The sequence below is a fragment of the Microcebus murinus genome, chromosome 12 (assembly GCF_040939455.1).
Source record: "Microcebus murinus isolate Inina chromosome 12, M.murinus_Inina_mat1.0, whole genome shotgun sequence".
Classification (NCBI taxonomy): domain Eukaryota; kingdom Metazoa; phylum Chordata; class Mammalia; order Primates; family Cheirogaleidae; genus Microcebus; species Microcebus murinus.
Window position 1 is genome coordinate 4,614,833 of NC_134115.1, and position 18,935 is coordinate 4,633,767.

The 18,935-nt window shown below is 57.2% G+C and overlaps 1 protein-coding gene across 4 annotated transcripts in view; it reads left to right on the forward strand.

Moving 5' to 3' along the window:
- SEMA4D (semaphorin 4D) overlaps positions 1–18,935 on the forward strand; it is a 118,015-nt gene that overhangs the window by 45,033 nt on the left and 54,047 nt on the right. Inside the window, exon 1 of one of the 4 annotated variants that reach the window (XM_076008465.1) lies at positions 7,685–8,380. The exons of 2 other annotated variants lie outside the window; for them this stretch is intronic. The gene's annotated coding sequence lies outside the window, so the exon portion shown is untranslated. One more of the 4 variants, XM_076008466.1, reaches the window with a different exon arrangement.

The window sequence follows — 18,935 nt, forward strand, 5'->3', positions numbered from 1 at the left end:
GCATATTATAAGGTTTACAGAAGTTCTTAAATGCATAAATTGTATTCCATTCTAGTTAAAGAGAACAAATAATCCTCCAATTTATTGCCTCGAAATGTCTTTGAGTCAGAAACGCTCTTTGTCTCTGGTGAACAGCAGAGTGGGCAGAGTGAGGTGTCCTCGTGGTGTGGTGTGACTGGCACGCTGTTGGGCACTGTCGTGACGGACTGATGCTTTATCTCATCTCACGGTCCCGTCTCTTGCCAGCTGGGAGTCGCGGCTTCCTGGCCCCCGTGTCATTGCCTCCTTGGCCTTTGGTGCAGCTCTCACGAGAGGCGGGCTCTTCTCTGAAAGGCGTCCCCGCCTCAGCTGGGCGCAGCATTTGCAGAGGCACGAGGCCAGCACCGGCAAGGCCCCAGGTCTCCTACTTCTTGTCTCCCCACTTGAAGAAGCTTAGGTGTGTTGTCACCAAAGTCTCCCCAAAAGAGAAAGAGGCTCCCCGGATCAGGCTGCTCTCTGCAGAGCCTGCGTTTGCTGCTCCTGCTCTTCCGACACGGCCTGCAGGCCCGCAGGCTTGCCCTGCCATTGCCACCCCTGGGGGTTAGAGACCACCGAAAAGGGCCAGGAGCTTAGTGCCAGGCACTACCTGGCACTGTTTGCTTTAACAGGCTGGGTGGACTTGTCCTTGGGGTTGGGCATGGACCTTGGTTGCTCAGTTTAAGGAATTTTAGGCTTGGCGCCTGGGGCCTGAGCTTTGGGCCAGAGGGCCCGAACCTTCATATAGCACCCCTACAACTGTCAAATGGATGCAGCCTGTGCTTGCCTTGCTTACCTCCAAGGCTCAGAAACGTAATACGTGTGGCCATCACCTGTGCCTGCTGGGGTCACCTTCCCAACTTCCTTCTAGCACCTGGACATGTCAGCCAGACCTCCCTCCTGGGGACCCCTTGACCAGAGACAGCACCTGGAACCTGCACCCCTTGCTGGTGGCATGCATGGGTCAGTGCTCAGAGTCACTGAGCCCAGCTGTGTCCCAGGCCTGTGTCCCCTCCTCTCCCCTCTCAGGGCCTGCGGCGGTGGTGAGAGTTGCTATCGCTGCTGCCTGCTGGGGAGGAGTGGGGGTCAGAGTTGGTGCTGGGTGGGACGGGGTGCAGAGGCCAGAGGCCCTGTCTGCAGGTTGGAGACTTGGCAAGCCTCACGCCGGCTCTGCTGCGTGTCCTGTAGTTGTTTGCTTATTCAAGACCAGGTGTGGTGGCCACAGTGCTGTTGGGTAATACTCACCTGTAACTCGCTTCCTTACAAGCTGCAGGCAGGTGCCTGCGCTGTGGGAGGGAAAGCTGTCTGTAGAACAACATTAATGGAACAGCCAGAGCTGGGCAAATGACTCTGCACATCGGCGAGACCCCTGCTGGTATCAGGCCACCCACATGGTGGGTGTGCTAGTGGACAGAGCAGCCAGCACCCACGGCCCTAAGGAAGAGGCCATCTTTTCTGGGCACGTGCTTCCCAGTTCAGTGGTCACTCTGCCCAGCTGGGAGCAGGCCGTCACGCTGCGTCGCTGTGTCCAGTAGCTCTGTACACATTGTGTATGACTTTGCCCTCACCGCCGCCTCCTGACCGAGCTGCTTTTTTGATCCCTGTGTCCACGCTGGACCTGGGTACTCAGAGGGCCCAAGGGACTTGCCCAGGGCCAGTGGGATTCTGACCACACCTGCCCCCTCCCCTTCGGCCCCCACTCCCGGGGCCCTATGAAGCGAGAGCCTGGAGGCAGAGCAGCTCACCCACCCTCCCTGGAGCCCTGAGGTGCTTGGATGACCACAGCAGTGGCTGGGCCTGTGTGGACCTCGGGCACCGAGGAGGTTGGCCCTTGGTGGGACCCCTGCCCCTGCCCAGGTTGACATTGGCATGCACACCAGGGGTTCTGGGCTGCAGGGCCCCTTCTCCCTGGGCTGCTCCCCCGGCAGCCTCCCGGCGGCCTTTCTCCTCCCTTGGCCAGGCCGGGCCCTGCCCCACATAGCCCTGAATTAGCCCACACAGGAAAACAATTGGGCCCACATGGCTGAACAGCCCTGCTGTTTAAAGGGAGGAGAATGGGACAGGCTTGTGCCGCAGCCTGCAGGGAAGGCTCACCACAGGGCCTTGTCCTGGACACAGAAGGGCGCCTGTGGCCAGCGGCGCCCCTGCCGACAACAGAGCCCTTGAAACCCGAGGTCAGGACAGACATCCCAGGCGGGCAGAGGCCCCTCGTGAGGGCTGGATGGCGGCCTGAGCACCCATCCTCCCCAGTGGCCAGCTGAAGGTCAGGGATCAGAGCCCAGGAGAGGTGAGGCCCGTTGGGCAGGCGAGGCAAGGGCTTGGCTTTTCCTGGTGTGCACGGACGGGCTTGCTGCCTGTTCACCGGGCTGGTGGGGGAGCTGGGTGGGCAGGCCTGCCTTCTCACCGAGAGGTGGCCCGGGCCCAGATGCCTGCCGCCCTTTGGGAGGACGGAGGGAAACACGTGGGCGGACGTTACAGAATTCACCCCAGAGTTCTGCACTTTGGGGCTTTGATGGCAAAAAAGGGACAGGACACTGTCACAAGGTCTGTCTGTATGTGACTGATTAGCAGGCATCTGAGGCCGGGGCTGTGGCTGTGATGGGGGAGTTCCCTTGACCTAGGGCTGTCCCTGGGCCCTTTTCCTGGGCAGCTGATTCAGCGTTCCCTGGGACACATCATAGCAGATGTGGACGCTGCGTGGCTGGAAGTGTCCATACCTTCCTTTAGTTTATTTAAATTGCATTTACCTCTTCCTTTCTCCATCTCTTTGGGCTCTAAGGAGGATTGTGCCTGGGTGTGGCCTTGGCAGGCTGTCTGGGGCTGGCACAGCAGGGCAGGGCCAGGTGGTGGGACCTGAGGAACTTGCTCTGCATAAAGTCCCCCCCCTTCCCCCTCCCCCCCCCCCCCCCCCCCCCCCCCCGTGTGGCTGCAGTTCAGGTTCTTCGCTGACAGGTAGGCCTGGGGTGGCCTCCTGGTGGCTGGGTTCCATGAGTTGAGGTGCAGGGCAGGCACGCTGTTTAGTGTGGCCCAAGTGGGTGACAGAGCCAGGGACTACAGGCTGGGAGAGGGACAGGGTCAGAAACACATCAGAGCTCTGCCTGCTGGCTCAGAAGCCCCAGGGAAAAACCTGAGAACTCAGAAGCAGAGCAGCCAGAAGGGATTGCTGAGGGCAGGTCCTCAGACTGGAATTTACATAGGAATGGGGGCTGTGAATGGGGGTGCTTGTAATCCTTCCAAAATTGGGGTAAAATTTGCATCTGAATGACTCATTAAGTCAAGATTCCCATGGAATGTGCTGGTCTCCTTCTAATTTTCCTGGTCCTATTAACAGTCATTTGCATTTTTGCTTAACTGGCATTGACTAATATTATTAAAATTAAATAAAATTAATATTGTCTATGGCTGCCTTTATCTCCACTTTCTTTGGGGGGGCTATATTTCCATCTTCCGCGTGCCTTGGGGTGTGCAGCCACAGGGCCCTCCCTGCTATGCTCCCCCCATCCTGCAGGCGGCCCAGTTAGGCTCAGCTCTCATGCCAGTGCTAACTCAGCCCTCAGATAGGCAGACGGGTTTAGTTTGGACTTCTTAGCATTAAAAAGTACATATTAATTACTGCCTAGCATTGGGAGGCCTTACCTTAAAATGTTGTGTTGTTTCTAGAAAATAAGGAATGAGGAGTTGTGCCCAGGATGGGCCACGTTGCCATAGCCTGGAAGGTGCAGCCACCCCTTAAACAGGACCTCTGCTCTCTGGGCCTGGCTGGCTGGCCTGCCCCTTTGCATGTTCACGCCCTGGACTCCGGAGGCTCAGTTCAAAAGTTCGTGGCTGTACTATGCCAGGGGTCTGTGGGAGGCTGTTTAATAGCCCCTCTAGACACCCACTTCCTCATCACTGGAACCGGTGAATATTTTTTTTTACATGGTAAAGGGACTTTGCAGATGTGATTAAGTTAAAGAATGTGAGGCAGGGAGATTATCCTGGATTCTCCAGGTGGGCCCTAAATGTAACACAGTTTCTTAGAGAGGTAGGAGGGCAGAGTGGAGAGATGCCACTGCCCTCCCTGCTGGTGGAAGGAGGAAAAACTTTTACTGTACCCTCTTAGGTTCTGTTTCTGGGGCCTGTGAATTAAACCAACAAAAGACAGATTAACAGGAATAAAGACATACGGACTTTAATATTTCTATATGCATGAGGCGTCACAGAAAAGAAGTAAAAACCGAAGAACCAGTTAGACTCAGGGACTTAATATACCACTGTAACAAAAAGTGATAAATTGTGCAGAAGTAACTAGACAAAGGAAAGGGGTTTGGGTTCCCAGGAGCTATAATTGTGGGAAAGTGACCAGGAAATATAAGGTAGACAGTAGTTGTGTAAGAAGGTTTGTCATGCAGACTTATCTCCTTGTCATCTTCAGCCTTCCTGGTAGGGGAGAGGGGAGCCCCTTTATAAATGGAAATTTATGTCACCTTTATAGAGGGAAACTTATGCTCTGCTTTTAGGCAGAAGGGAAGAGGGCAGAAAGATCTCCCTATGTCTGAAACTGCCTTTGCAAATTGATAAAGGGGGCAAGGCGGGCACTGTGACAAGGGCTTCGCCAACAAGAAGGCACAGGCCTACCTACCTAAAAATAATGATAGCAATTAGCCACTGTCCCGTTTGCTTCTCTGTAACTGCCACTCTGGAGCCACACGGCCGGTGCTCATAAAGATCCGTAGCTTCTCCATGAAAAGCGTTGCCTTTTGGAAACCAGGGGCAGTTTCTGAGACACCTTCCAGGCCCGCATTCCAGCGATGGGCTGACCCACCCAGGCCAGCCGCCCACACCCAGGCCAGCCGCCCACACCGAGGAACTGACGCGACTGGTCTTGTGACCCCCGCCCAAGAACCTGGTCAGCAAAGAAGACAATTTCTGCACCCCTGTGGCTGCGCCCCAAACCCAGCCAATTAGCAGATTCAATTGCCTACGCCACGCTGTCTTTAAAAACCTGTCTCCCAAATTCTCGGGGTGGTGGATTTGAGAAATTTCTCCTGTCTCCCCCTTAGCACTGTGCAGATTAAACTCATCTCTGCTGCAGGCCCTGCTGTCTCCGTGCGTCGGCTTCCTCTCGGGCAGCGGGCAGATGAGCCTGGTGGGTGGCAACGTGTCAGTTGCCTTCAGCTCAGAATATTCCTATGCCAAAGTGGCATATTTTGGGGAAGCATATTCTGGTCCCTCTCACTGGTGTGAAGATGGAGGAAGGGACCACAGGCCCAGGAGTTCAGGCAACCTCTATAAGGTACTACTAGTAAAGGCAAAGAAACAGATTCTCCCCAGAACCCCTCAAGGAGCACAGCCAACCCCTGGATTGTAGCCCCACCCTATGTGGGATGTCTAACCTCCAGAGCTGTAAGGGAATACATTTTGTTGTTTGAGCCATTAGGTTTGTAGTAACTTTTTGCAGCAGCCATAGGAAACCAATACAGCTCCCTTAAGACATGGTCTTATCTTTAAAGGAACTTCACAGCTAATTAGATAAGGAAGACAAAACACTTAATGAGCAGCAGAGAAAGTGTGGAATCTGGGGTGAAATTGCTTTGTACAGATGGGTGGTATTCCAACTTTGGTGTGCCTAAGGCCTCCTGGAGGGCTTGTGCAAACTGAGTGGGGCTGCAAGGCCGAGGGCCGAGGTGGGCACACCTGCTGCTGTTTCGGGACAAGCCATGCATGATGTGGTGCTGTCTGCACTGCAGGCGCTGTGTGGCTTCAGCATGGAGAGTGGCCCAGAAGGGGCTGGGAGTCCTGCCCGCGCACAAAGGACAGGTAGGATTTAATGACAGGAAGAAAAGGGAGGTGTGTGACCCCGTAAGGAGGGGACAGGAAGTGTGGCAGGGGCTTTGCTCAGCCCAGCTCACTGAGAGGGAGCACTGCTTGGAAGGGGCAGGTGCAGTGAAAAATTGTTAGGCCAACTGGCCAGATGTCGAAGATGGCGGACCACGCTTAGCTGCTCCCCCTTTGCCCGGCACCCTTCCCTGCCCAGGGGACCTTTCTGGGCTGTGTGCTGAGCACGGTCGTCTCTGCTTTCTGGGCCAGGCGAGGGCCCAGTCCATGAGTGTGCAGAAAGGAGAGGGCCGTGTGAGCAGGCTTAAAAGTAAGCCAGTGTTTCCTGTCTGGTGTTCCCAGGAAGTGGGACGTGCCCAGCGACGCCAGCTTGTGCGGAGGCCCTGCAGCCTTGCCACTGATGGTGCCCTTGAGGGTGGTGAGTGGTTTCAGGTGCAGGATGCTCAAGGCGGGGGGGCATAGCACTGTCAGCACTGGCAGGAATGTGCTTTCTCTGGATCTCTTTGCAAAGTGCTCTAAGAGGACAGGGGCTGAGGGCTGTTGTCAGTTGTCAACCATAGTAATTGCAGGAGCACGCCCTGAGGCCCTGCCCCTGGCCTGCAGCAGCTCGCCCCACCCCACCCCCAGCCCGGGCTCTGCTGTGCCCACGTCATCCTCTGCCCGTGGGATGGTGCAGCACCCACTTGGCCGGCATGCGGGGAAACTCCGGCTGCTCCTCGGGACTCAGGAGCACATCTTTTCCTGCTGCAGTGTTCTTAGCCCCGCCGTGGCAGCGCAGCGCTTCAAGCCGTGCAGCTGTAGATGAGCCTTCTGTGAGCGAGGCCCGTGGGTCTTTTCCCTTTGTAGACGGGTGTTTTGGGCTTGTTCAGAGCAATTCCTGAAAATGCAGTGGTCTGAGTGTTAGGTCAGCACTTCCCTCCTGCTCCTTATCAGGTTGGGTCAGCAGGATGCCATGCCCATGTGAACTTGGTTCTGGGTAGAGATTAGAGTCCAGTGATCAGACTTTATGTGCTAAGAGTGTGTCTGTGTGCTCGTGTGTGTATCGGGGGAGGTTAATGTGAGATCAAACTTCAGAAAAATTGTCACCATTTTGGCCCAAGGCGGTGTTGACAGTGTCCATGTCCGTGTCTCTGGGCCACACCAGACGCTTCCTGGAACCTGTGTGGGGAAAACCTGTCTCCGCACAAGCCAGCAGGCCCGCCGGTCGGGCCAGCCGCAGGCCTCTGGGCAGCGCACGGCAAGCCTGCCCTGGGGCACAGCGTGGTCTTTGTCACTTCTTAATTTATTTTGGAACCTATATGTACACATGTGTATGCACGCCCCATATAAACCACACACACACCGCTCACACGCCACATACACACATACACAACACACCCCTGCAACACGCCACACCCCCCCACATCACATGTCACAGCGTGTACCACCCACACTACATTCCACATACACACATACAACACACCCCCTACACACACCCCTGACACACACACATACACACAACACCACACATAGCAAACATACACCACACGTAGGGCACACCATACACACACACATACACACACCACACATCACACACACACATTGTGTTCCAGCCGGTCTCAGATCCCTGTGGAAGTCAGCCTGGAGTTTGTGGCGGGCAGACCTTTGGGGGGAGAGTGAGTCTTAGCCCAGAAGGCTGCCAAGGAGGCAGCTTCTGTGGATGTCTTCCCTTCTGGAAGTTTCCTGGAGCCTGGCTTGCCCCTGTCCTCCACTCGTTCCTGCAGGCGTGCTGGGGCAGAATGCAGCTGTGGATTGTGGAGCTGGGTGGGCGGGCTGGGCTTAGCTGGCACCAGGTGACCACGTGGACTGTCACAGGTTACTGCTGCTTTGGAGCCACGGTCTGGCTGGTCCTAGAACATGAGCAGCTGGAGACAGTGTCATGTGTGCAGTGCCCTCCGCTCAGCAGTCTGTGGAGTGCTCTGTGTCGGCCAGCAGCTCCGGCAGGGAGACAGTCCAGGCGCACCGAGTGACGTGCAGTTTATGTGCAGATTTCTGCCCACGTTTGCACAGGGGCTCATGCAGCTTGCCATAGTGTCCCATGTCAGACGCAGAGGGGAGCAGCGTGGCTGTGGTTGGAGCTTTAATGGTGTGACACTGGCACCAAGCGCCTTTGAGAGATACAGCCCCACATGGTAGCAGCAGTCTGTCTGTCGTCTGCCTGCTGCTGCCCATGGTTGTCTCTGTGGCTGCGCTCGTGGGGGACTCACAGTAGCCTGGACGTCACTGCCGCAGCCACGCCCCAGCGCAGGGCTGACACCTGCTGGCACTCAGGCCCCACCAGCAGCGAGTGTGGTGTCCCGAGAGGCGCTGGCCTTCATCCTCTGCCCAGGATGTGCCGGGCAACTGGCAAGCTGCGAGCCCACCCTGCCACGGCCCAGCCACCTCGCGCTCCCGACTGCACGCGCTTGCTTGCACTGTGGCAACCGGCGTCCAGGAGTTCCGGTTCTCCGTGTCCTCACTAGCTCTCGTTGTTCTCTGGGTTTTGGTCCTGGCCCCCCTTGAGTACGCGGTGAGTGTTTTTGCGTGTTACCTTCGTTTTCTCGTGGCTGGCAAACATCGTTTCCCTGCAGTACCTAGGCCTGCCTACTGTTGGGATCTGCGAGGCCCCCGAGATGTGCCCCACTGTGCTGTGACGGTACTGGAGGCGGGCAGGGGAGGACGGAGAGCAGGGTGGTCTTAGTGTTGCCGCCAGGGTGCAAGTGCTAGAGGGGCGCCCCCCACGCGACTTCAGGCAGCATTTCGGAGCCTTGCCATCCAGCGGCAATTGCCCTGAACATCACCACCTGTTAACAGCCTCTTGCCCTCAGATCTTGGCTCCTGATTCCCCAGGGGCCTGTCTGCCTCTCCAGGGACGTGGACCAGCCCACAGAACAGCGCAGGGAGCCACCGTGGTCAGTGTTGGCCGCTGCCTGCTCAAGGCCACCTGTTACTGGCCCCGGCCTTGACGCAGCATTTGTGAAAAGCCCCTATGCAGTTTGCACCTGTGTGCTTGTGTGAGGCTGTGGACCCACAATTTCCCTCTAGACTGTCAGTGTCGTGGCAGCAAGGGCCTTGGGGTCGTGGGTTTTGCCTACCACCAAACCCCAGAGCCTGGCGTGGGGCTGGCACCTGGTGGCCCCAAGCATATGTTGGCTGGAGGGCGGGTAGAGCAGGCATGGCAGAAGCTGGAGGCCGCCAGAGGCCGCCCAGCTGCAGGTCGTCGCTCTGCGCTGTTTCCTTTCCCTTTACAGACACCAGTGGTTCTTCGTTTCTTCTGAGGCACCAACCACTCGGCACTTAGTTCTCCAGAGGCAGCCATATGTAAGATTGCGGTTGCAAGGCTGCAGACGGCCTTTTGACTCAGTAATTCTCTGAAAGATAGTGATCTTGGTGATGGCCAGGACTGACTCATACCTAACCATTTTAGTGTTGAATTGATAAAGAGGATTCCTGAGCAAATGCAGATGTGCAGGCCACAGCTGGGAGGTGCTGTGGGAGGCTCCATGCCCTGCAGTGGGCCTGGTTCCTGGTAGCTGGCGGTGATGAGCGGGGAGTTGGGGCAGAGGGCCGGAGCCCTCGGTGTTGGCCCTGGGAAGGCTGTCCCGGCCCCCAGGCATGCATGTGGCGACGGGACCCCCGTCCTGGCTTGTGCAGGCTGGCTCTGTGCAGCCCCTCCTCTGTCCTCCATGCATTTTTTGGTCTTGGTGCTTTGGAATGCAAATTCGGGTCTTCTGCCAGAGACCGTTTTGAGCACAGATTGGGCAGTAGGTCACTCTGGGGGAGTCGGCACTCCTGTGGTCAGGTGCTCTCAGGTGACCGTGCTGCCCTGAAGGACAGGAAGCGAGAGTCAGGCTCAGAGCTGGATTTCCGTAGTGTCTGGGACAGGCTCTTGCCCTGCCTCATCAGCTTCTCCTAGGTAATGTCACTGTAGGAAGAGCAAAATGCCAAGCTGGGGACAGCTGATTTTTAAGGCTGCTGCTCTTAGAAGGGTTAGGCGCGGCTGCAGTGGTGGGGGCTTGATAACCCCAAGCCATTCTGCAGTAGGAAATCTTAATTATATTACTATTAAAATTAGTAGCTAACAGTTACTGTGTCAAGTGGTGTTATAGATAAGCTAGGCACCGTTTGAGGCCAGCTCTTGAGGCCAACTCCGTCACAGGCGGAAACCCAGTGGCAGAGGGTTAAGTGGCTGGTGAGGACGCCTGGGGCTGGCCCGCGAAGTGGGCTGCAGCGCCCTGCTGGCTGCGACGCCCGTGGGGGCCAAACGGAAGGGTGAGAGCTCGCCCAAGAGAGCAGCACACATGGGCTCAGGCACGAGGGGAGGATGGGTGGTGAACCGGAGCCCCGCAAGGGTCTGGGTTGTGCAGATCCCAGGCTGCCTGCGGGAAGGACTGGGAATGTGCCCCTGAGTACGGCAGGGATGAGCCTGGGGGTATGGGGCCACCTCCCATTTGCTGTGGAATGACTGGGGGAAACCAGAACAGAAAATCTGGAGGAAACTACTGTTGTTGGTAAGCAGCATAATTGTTTATAAAAACAATACTAAAAAATGCTTATAGTAAAAACATTAGAAGATACAGGAAAATCCAAAGAAGATATTTAAAATGCCCCTAAAATTCCATGTCCCAGAACACAGCACTGCTGGCATTTTGGTGTCCCTTCTGGAGGTTGCTCCACCTTTGTGTGCAGGTGTGCCTCAGGCACGCCCCGGCAAGCTCACCTGCAAAAGCAGGAGCCAGCAGGAGGAGTCAGCACTGGAGACCTCGCCCTTCCCCTGGCTGTGACCATTCAAGATTATTTGTCTTGTTTTTTTTCCATGAACAAGCTTGCACTTACGTGCTGTTTTATCTTCTCCTCTTTGCATTTAATAATACAGTGTGTTTATCTGTGCTTGTCAGTAAACATGGACTTGCATGGTTGCTGCTGCAGTGTTTGCTGTAATATTATTGTTTACTTAACTAGTTCCTAACTGTATTTGGAGCGTGGATTTTTTTCTGTTATGGCACCGTGGGGTCAACATCTTGGGCAGGCATCCTTTTGAGCTTGTGGGATTGCTGAGGCCAAGGCAATGAGCCTCTCAGACTCCCTCCGGACAGCAGAGGCTGTTCCTGCCTTCCCCGGTGAGCCGTGACTTGGGTCGCTCTTCCCCACCTGGGAAGATGTGACTGTTTGCTCTGCCAGCCCGGCCACTGCCCTGTACTGGCTCCTGCCCTGGGTGGGGCTTTGCAGCTGGCAGCAGCTGGCCCCAGGGAGGCAGTCACAGTTTTGTCCCACTGAAGATTGGGGGTGTCTAGCACCTGGACAGTCAGGTCCACGCCCCTCAGCGCAGGTGTGTGTGGAGGGGCTGTCTGGCTCTGGCAAGATGCTCTTAGCTTTTGGTGTAGAGGAGTGATGGCTGCTGGGGGGTTTCTGACCTGTGCATTAGGAGAGTATTGCTAAAAACTTGCTCTGGTTCTGCAGCTTTGTTGAATGTTTTCTGATCTCCCAGTAATTCTTCTCCCTGTGACTGAAATGTTTCTAGAAACTTCTGTCACCTTTAGACACTTTGAGTGTGATCTGCCATCCCAACCTGGGGCCTGTCCTGCTCAGCCAGGCTTGCAGCTGCTGCCGTGTGCCTGCTGGTCAGGGCAAACCTGCAACTTTGGGAACAGGTTTTACAGGGACAGAGTTTTACTGAGGTTTATCATTATTTGAGCTTTCATACTGCCCTTTTGACACAGCTTGACAGAAACCTGCTGAGCAGAAACCTGCAGGCGCCTTCTTCTGAGCATATAACTAGCCACTCTTAATCCACTGAGTGGGCTTTGGTTTGTGAATTGTTTAATTTCCTTCTTATGATTTTTTTTAAAGCTAGCCATGGACGCACGCGTGCGCTGTCGGGTGGCCTATGCGTGTGCATTACTCCTGCCTCCCGGCGGGGGCAGCCCTCCTGGGGTGGGTGTCCTGCAGCCTGGAGGTTCTGTGCAGCCCAGGTCTGGCCAGAGCCCAGGAACCTGTTCTTTATAAAGTGCCCACTGGATTCCTCCCTTGAGGCAAATTTGAGATGTTGATAATAAACTGGATTTAAATGAGCACAGTTCGGCCCCGGTGTGTTTAGTAACTGGGTTTGGCCGACCTGGGTTCCTCTCTGACTCAGGGTGTGAGCTTTCCCTTTCCAGGTGGGTGGTGGGTTGGGGTGGACCCTGGGTTAGATGCTGAGTGTCAGGTACTGGCTCACCCCTAACACTGGTGTGGCTTCCGGAAGTTTCCAAGCCTTGGTTTTCTTATCTGTGAAAGTGGGATAGAGACAATATGGCCCCGGGTCGCAGAGCTGCTGGAAGGGGCCCTGTGAGGAGTCAGCACATGGTACATGGCTTGTGAAGCCTCACCCACGGCGGTTGTCCGTCTGTGTCATCTCTGGGTGACCTGAATCGCCTTCCCCCGGCCGAGGAGGCACTTGCTGTGCTAGGGAAGCTGATGCTGCCTCAGTGTCGTCTCCTTTGAGCAAAGCTGAGACTGACGGCTCCCTGGCGGCAGGAGCATGCCGGGCAGCCACCAGGGTGGGGAGCCAGGCCCACCAGGCCGTTTCTGCCCACTGCCTGCACCCAGGCCGCCCTGTGGGGACAAGCTGGGCTACGTGGCTGTGTGCAGTCTGGGACATGCATCTGTGACCACGGCCGGGCTGAGTGTGGAAGGGGAGACCCCACCGGGAACTCACGGCTGTCCTGTGTGCAGTCTGGACCTCTGGAGCAGTCACACAGAGCCCGTGGTGACTGCAGGGTCCCCAGCAGCCTCGAGGGCCTTGACGGGCAGAGCCTGGGCAAGCGCTGTACTGACTCTGACAGGGGCCCAGGAGCCTGGCACGTCTGCTTCCCTCTGTACGGCAGCCAGCCTGTGCTGGGACCTCTTTTCTGCTCTTCTGGGTGACATGTCACTTGGGGGTGTGCCCACCCCCCTGCGCCTAGACGTGGCCTGGCTGAGGGCCCTGTCAGGGAGCGTGGTCCCAGTGCAGGGAGGGCATCATCTTGGCAGTGGTCGGCCCGGCTGCATGCAAGTTGGCTGCATGCAAAGGTGGCAGCCGGTCAGTGCTGTGTGACCTTGAGCAGGCTCCCTGCCTGTGCCTCAGTTTCCTCCTTTCTGAGCTGCCAGGGCCAGTTCCTCTTCGGTTCTAAGGATCCAGCGAGTGGGTGTCTGCAGCACCAGGAACTGTGCCGCTGCTGTTGATAGTGCCTTCCTCCCCTCTGCTGCTGCCTGCTGCCGTCTCTGGCAGCTGGGGCATGGCACCTGGCTCTCCACGGGTCTTGCAGGTCTGGCCTGAGTCCTTCAGGCTCAAGTTCCCCTGCAGGGATGGTGTTTGGGCAGCACCAGGTGACATCCAATGTGTGGCCCAGAAAGAAGCCATGTGGGCCATAGCAGGTGCCAGCCAGAATTGGTGGTGGCCAGGGCGCCTCGCTGAACTTGTGACCACTGAGGGAGTCAAGAACAGCTTGCCCAGGAAATTGTGTAGTGCTAGGGCCGCAGCCTCCTGCAGTGGGTCAGCTGGGGTCAGAGGGCAGCAGCACGGACTCGATGACACGTGCAGGAGAGACAGCTGTAGTGTCTGAGCCAGGGCAGATTCTAAGAGCGCACCCGCAGGAACCCCGGCCCTCCGTGAGTGGCCACGCTCGCTCCATGCAGAGGCGGGAGGAGAGGGCCCACTGCAGCCGGGCGGGGGCTGGGGCGGGAACAGCCCCAGAAGGCTCCACCTGCCGAGGCCTTGGGGTCCGGCCAACCGAGAGAGGCCTGGAGCCCTGTTTCTCGTGGCAGCGCATGCTCCTGGCACGGTCTGGGCGCAGGTTGGCATTAGAAGGGAATGACTTCTGCATGGCTCTTGGCAGGAGGATCGTAAGGCCGGCGCTATTTTGAGTCTGAGTAGGCCCCTTGTGCAGCCGGAGCGATAATGGAGCTGCTGCGTACGGAGCGGCTGTTCCGTAGGTAGCAGAAACGCACCGTTTTCTAGCAGCAGAATAAATCCGTGACCAGAAAGCAGGCGAGTGGAGCCTGGTGACTGGACTTTCCACAGCCTTCGAGTGCGCATGCGTCTTACCAAAGAGTCCTGAAACGGGCCTCTGCTCTGGTGCTCGATGTGGAGCCCCTTTTGCTGGCTGGTGCTGCCTCAGCACCCGTGTTTGGGCCCAGCCTCTGCCATGCCGCCTGCATCTGTCCCCCACGCCTGGGGTGCTGGGGGAAGATGGCATGAATGCGGCCGGTGCTGGTCTGCGCCGCCCGGGGTGGGCGTCTCTCCGGCAGCACATCTGGCTATGGTCCGGCTGGCGGCCTGAGCCTCCTGAGGCTCCTTCAGGGCCGTGTCTTCATGCTTGGGCAGGGGCGGGGTGGCAGGGCCATGCATGGGTCCAGCTGCAGGTTCAGCTGCTATGGGGGTGGGCAGCATAGCTTATCTTGGTGTAAGAGTGTAATAGAACTTCTAAGTCTTTTAGTTGATGTGAGTTCCTGAATTGTGAGGTTCAATGCTCCCAACTTGAAATGGGGAGCTAGCTCTGCCCTGTCCATGTGTCCTCCTGCCACATCCACAGTGGTGAGCACAGCTAGTCCCTGGGAGGAAACACGCCTCTGTCATAGGCCCGGAGAGACGGGGCAGTGGCCAGTTAGCCCCTTGCCGAAGCTTTGGACCTGGAAGATGACTGTGCACAGGCGGCAGTGACGAGACTCACCAGCCCTCCCCACGTGTGACCCGCCACGCCTCACACATTCGGAACCGTCTGGAAGGTGGCGTGCAGCTCAGTAAAGAGCCCTGGCCACCGCAGAACAGCTGCTCTATGGAAGGGCCTGCCAGCCCAGCCCCCGAGGCTGGCCTCTTTGGAGTCGGCCTGACCGAAGTTCACGTGGAGGGACACTGACGGGGTCCCAGCCTAACAGGACCAGGTTCCGGTTCTCAGTGCAGTGAGACCTGGGTGAGGTCCTGTCCCTTTTGGAGGCTGCACAGTGAACCCCTGGAATTCGGAGCCCCCTTGGTCACTTCACTGAGTGACCCTACTTGAGCTTCATTTCATGCTACGAGGACAGCAGTGGTGACCCCTGGGCCCTGCCGTCCGGGGGAGCCAGGCGTTGTGTTTCTCCAAGAGAGTCACAGCCCCGGCCGCATCTGCAGTCAGCCTTCTCACAGCATTGCCAGCAATTTGAGGTCAGGCGGGCTCGAGTGGCTGTGTCCTTTTATGTTGTTTCCCCTGGTATGACCCCCAGGTAGGGAGTCGAGGAGCCGCCTCGCTTGGGCTGGACGCACCTGGGAGGAGAGGAAATGTCAGTCCCCTTGAGCTGCGAGGGCGGGTGGGTATTGGGAGTTAGATTAGGGGATTTATTATAATTCACTGTGTTAGAGTGAGTCAACCTCTAACCCAGTACTGCTCTCATAACATTTTGCTGGGGGTGGGGGTCATTTGGTTATTTGGAAACTGGAAACTAATTAAAACTCTTGCCATCAAAATGGAGCCAGTTGTACAGTGAGTGTCTCAGTGGCAAACGGAGAATGCTGATGTGTCCTGTTGGGGACAGGCCTAGGTCTCTCCAGGGCAAGGTGTGGCCCTGTGTGTCTGCTCCTTCCTGTCAGAGCTGCTGTTGTGGTCGACGCTGCTGCTTCATTTGTAGTGCTTTTGTGACACCTGCACTGCCCACGCCATCACCCGGCCCGCTGTTGATGGGACGTGGGTGCTTTGGTTGGAACAGTTAAGAAGCCACAGAATCTCAAAATAACGATCTCTGTTGAGGCCGCTCACCCCGATACTGAGGACGTAGGGACCAGCGCGTTGGACCACAGCTGCCTGCACGTGGCGTCTGTGCACGATGGCGAGACCGGTAAAGGGTTCTCAGTCAGTGCTGACGCGGCAGCGGGCAGCCCCAGATGGTGGGAGGGTGCGTGTCCTTTTGTCCCCTACCAGGAGCGAGACGAGCCTGGGCCCCCGAGGAGCTCCAGCTGCGGCGCATGGACCCTCCCGGGGTGTGCCACGCCGCTGAGGCTGACGACAGCCACAGCCTGGGGAGGGAGCCTCATGTTGACTCAGGCCCCAACCAACTCAATTTTGGTTACAATCTGTGGTCACACTGGCCTAACTTTATAATTTTGGTGTATATTTTTAAGGAATCACTGAAGATGAAAGCAGAGACAGCAGCATTTTGTGGTTTTGAGTCTTAAAAAAGAAATCCTCACTTGGACCTGGGTCTGTCCGGAGGCTCCTGCGCCTGGCGCTGTGGCTGTGGCTCACCACGGCCGGGTGGGGACGCCTCCTCGCCACCTTTGCAGCTGGGCTGGGGACAGGGGCCGTGGGGCAGGGGACCCCAGCCTGGAGGAAGGTCTGGTCCCTGTTGAAACTGAAGTGTCGCCCCGTGGACACTGGGAGGGAACCAGGAGCACCTCTGGGTGCAGGGTGCCAACCCAGGCAGCCCACAATCCTGAACCAGCTCAGGGTTCCGGATGGTTCTGGCAGGTTCTTTGATGCTTTTACCACTAGTGAATGGTGAAGAGAAGGAGCCGTCGTTTCTGAAGCACCTATCTGTGTCCCAGTGTTCCTGCAGGAGGAAGCTGCCCCAGGGCGTATGGGGCATGAGAAGGAGCCGTCGTTTCTGAAGCACCCATCTGTGTCCCAGTGTTCCTGCAGGAGGAAGCTGCCCCAGGGCGTGTGGGGCATCAGCTCAGAGCACCACTGGAGAGCACTGCTCCGTGGTCCATGCAACCCTGAGTCCCTGGAGAGCATGTCCTGGTCCTTGCTGTGCACTGGGGACCACTGTGGGACCGGGAGCAAGTCTCGACGCTCATCAGAGGCTCCAGACCATTGCATTTTTGAGCCTGTTTTTTCTCCTGGCAGCAGGGCCATAAAACCCGTGCCCAGAGAGGCACACTGGGTTGGGGGCGGGGGGAGGTATGTGCAGCCAGCAGGACCACATGGTTGCTATGTCACACTCATGTCCCATTGTTGGATGGCAGGCTTGTGGGCTCTGGTTGCTCAGGTCTCTTGGTCCACCTGGGAGGGATTTGTTTAGATGTCAAATATTGGGGTCAGTAGGTGCACGCCCCAGGGAGTTAACAAATGTGGGAGACAGGAGCAGCCCTTCCCGATTGTCAGTGCTACACAGTGCCCTGCGGGGACTCTCAGCCCAACCCTGGGAGGGCCAGCAGGATGGTCCCTTCCTCACCTTCCCTTTCCTATTCATTTTTCTTCCTCCTTGCATTTTCCCCGGAGACCCGGTGCGTGAAGCCTGTCTGGCTGAGGCCGCTGTTTCCCGGAGGGCAGGTCTGTGGTCATCCTGGCCTGTGAGCTGAGCTAGAGTGGAAGGCCAGGATGTCAGCAGGCAGGTGTTGGTGGCAGGCAGGGACTTGCACAGTGGCAGGACGCGTACAGCAGAGGCAGCAGGGCCTGGTGACACCGGGAAAGGCAGGCCGTTTGGCAGGGTTCAGGCTGGTTCTTGGACCTGGATCCAGTTACATGGGCTGCTCTGAAATCAGACGGGCCCTGGGCTCACCGGGCAGCTGCTAACTCAGAATGTTGGGGGGCTGGGCCTAGGCCACAGGTGTTCTCAAAGCACCACAGAAAGGGTGGAGACATGTGCGTGTAGCAAGCTGTAGGGCTACTTCGGGGGACTCTAGAGTGGGGCTGGGCCTTCCTCTGCGAGTCCCGGAGAGAAACAGAGGCTTTGAGCAAGAGAACAGCATGGTGCAGGCAGCTCCATAGGAAAATGACAGTGACAGCCGCATGCAGGGCGTGGGGAAGGGGCCTTCCTCGTGGTAGTGGGAACCAGGTGGAGGCTGCTCAGGAGGGATTTTGGTGGGAGCTGCCCAGTGGCGCTGAGGGTGTGAAGAAAGGGAGGCAGTGGGGGGACGTTGGGGACAGACGGGGTCAGGACAGGAAGAGGGTGCTGGGCGGGCAGGACGTGGCAAGGAAGGAAGGCAATTAGGAGGGCTGGCCTGGGGTTGCAGTCAGAGAAAGGGGTGCTTAGGCATGGGGCGGCTTCTGAAAGAATGGGCTTGAGTGCGTTTGCAATCAGAGGAGACTTCCTGGACATAAGCTGTTTCAGGCTCATTGAGCTGAGAGTGGTGAGAGGCAGGCTGTGGCCGCAGGTTTGGAGGCGAGCTGTCGGTGCGGGGTGAGCAGCAGGGACTGGCACTGCCTACGAGCCTCCTTCTCCCTCGCTGCCGTCTGTTGGGGTGTGGCGGCGTGGCCGTGGCCGTGGGGTTCCTGTCGGAGCTTCCCCTCGTGGGTGTGCCCCGCCTGCACAGCAGGGCCCTGCTGTTGTGTGGCACGCTGCTCAGACCTGTTGCTGCAGTGTGGGTGCGTGTGCGTGCCACTTGCGTGTGCTTCGCAGTCCTCGTGTGCGCAGCGTCGCCCCTGGAGGTGGGGCTGTGTCCTGCCCCCTTCCAGGGGAGCAGCCGAGGGAGGAGAAGTGCTGGGCAGTGGGCTGTCCCGCCTCACAGCTGGGTGTGGCCGCACTGCAGCCTGACCGGGCAGACGGCCGGGGCCACGCTGCAGCCCCACACAATGGTTAGCGGGCCGGGAAGGAACCACCTAGTCAAGGTGTCTAATTGGCTGGAAAGAAGTGTAAAAATGTTTGCGCCAGGCGACTCATGTTTTATGGCCGAGATTGTATTTGCTTTTCAAAAGTTACTTTAGCTCAACTAACTGGAAAAATTTAGAAGAGTCTAATGGAAATAAGTGGAGGAAGTTATGCGTAGTTATTTCCCAGCCGGTGGAAGCAGAGCTGTCAGTGTATGAGTGGCAGTCCTGAGCCTCTGTCCCCTGCTCCCAGAGTGTGAGCCAGCAGTTGCACCCGTGACCGTCCCCCGTGTCCTCTATGTGGGGCTCAAAGCTCTAAACACCATTTTGAACATTCCAGCTAGAGAAGGTTTTTGGTTAAGTTTTGCTGGCAGTTTAAATTGGTCTTTAAAAAAATGAATTTTAAGTGGAAAATTGGAAACAATAGGAATGCCCAACGTTATCACATCTAATCCGCCATTACAGGCTGCACTGCATGCTGGTAAATAGCATGGGGTGCACACGAGAGACACTGGGTGCATAGGCTCCAGGTGCCCTGTGCACAGGGGCTGCTCGCCCCCACAGGCT